This window comes from Egretta garzetta, unplaced genomic scaffold, assembly GCF_000687185.1.
Source record: "Egretta garzetta isolate BGI_Z169 unplaced genomic scaffold, ASM68718v1 scaffold639, whole genome shotgun sequence".
NCBI classification, from domain to species: domain Eukaryota; kingdom Metazoa; phylum Chordata; class Aves; order Pelecaniformes; family Ardeidae; genus Egretta; species Egretta garzetta.
The window spans coordinates 602,966-604,752 of record NW_009260834.1 but is presented as its reverse complement, the minus strand read 5'-3'; positions in this window follow the sequence as shown (position 1 = coordinate 604,752).

Here is a 1,787-nt window from a genome sequence, read left to right as displayed (position 1 = left end):
GTGGGGGGGGGACTCGCCACTACCTTCTCTGCTGTGCTGGAGCAAACTGAATTACAGAAGACAAGGCGAGGGCACCGCTTAAAGTCTGGGAAGGTAAACGCTGAGCTAATGAATAGATTATTCAAATAAAAACGCAGTGTGCGAAGTCTTAATGTCTCTGTGTAGGCATGTTAATTTGCCACAGTTATTACCAATAAAAAGTGCATGTAATACTATTCTGCTGTTTAACAGCGCAAGTTAGACGGCTTTTTATTAGTAACGGGTAGTACTATGGGAAAATTAGATTTCGGCGGTGGAGCCAGGCAGATGAAAAACCTCTTCCCCGCGAAAGGCGTTCAAATCAAACAGAGATAACTCCGCGAAGAAGTTAAATACAGCCACGGAGACTGAGCGGTATTTAAAAACGTTACTGCCACGGTTTTCTGGTTCGGTTATCGCAAAGCCTGTATTTAAATGACCCCACTAGCTGTTCGTTCTCCACATTGTGCAGAGTCAAATTAGTGGTGTACTTGTTGGAATAAAATGCATACCGGCTCCTTGCAGTGGGTAAATCCATTCCTTTCTGAAGCCATACAAAAGTTATGCAAATCAAATCAACGCAAGAACTTGTCTTTTGAAATGATAATATTTTACTCCATTAATCTCTGATGGCGAAGTTAACCCCGTTTCTGTGCATAAGGCGATATTTTGGGGCTGCACAAATTAAAACGTCAGAAATACAATCTGTTGCTCTTTGTGTTTGGGGGAAGGGGAGCAATGTTCCTGATTTAAACATTCCTCCCACCGAAATCACAAAAGTAGATTTTCGTAGAGAAAGAAGTGCAGATGGAGGCAAAACCAGCACCTACGTTTTTGCACGGACGGGCACGTATACCTAGCGCGTATAACGTATGTATGTGCGTGTTGATACGTATGGAGACTTGTGCCTCGCGTGTGTGCGTGTGTGTGTGTCTGCGCGTATCTACACACACTCTGAACTGAATTATGTCAATTCTCCCGGGATCTCGGTATTTATTTAAGTACTCTTCCCAGGTCACAACTGTAACACTCACTTAATAGCATTAATCCCTTGTTATAATGTAAACACAACGGCCATTGTATTCCCAATCTGTATTGTTCCACTAATTATTAAAGAGGAGGAACTAAAAGCAATCAATTCGCGTAGATAAATACTTGCTTACACCACTCCTGCTGGGAAAGAACAGACTTGGCTTCCCAAATAAAAATGCAGAGAGTATAGCACATTTTGCAAGGCGTGCAGGTTGACTTAGAGAGATTCATGTATGACTTTATAATGTTATAATTAATTTTGCATTCTCAGCTCTCCAGCTGCTGCTCCGTTCAGCTCATATACTTAGAAATCGGTCTGCGGAACACAGGAATTGACTATTCAGATGTAATCGCATGATATCGATTATTCCATAGAAGTACTGAAATATGAATGTGTTTTATATAAAGCTCTTGTTTTTAGAGTTTCTATTTTTATTTAATATATGCGCATTAATCACCAAGCAGGGAAGCAGACGTCCTTTCTGTAATCTGTTGCACCGAGTTTACCAGTTGTTTATCACTCTCTTATCAGGAAGTCGGGAGTTAATGACAAGAAATACCTGTTGGTGTTAACCTCCTCCCCCTCACCTGCTTTTTTAAGGATCGCCTCTTCTACAGGCCAGCTGATAGATCTGGATAGGAATTAATCCGGTATGTCTGGTGGCCAGACCTCTACTGCTGCGTGCAGGGGCAGGGGTAAACTGGTATGTAGGTTTCACAGAAGAGGAAGGGAAAGA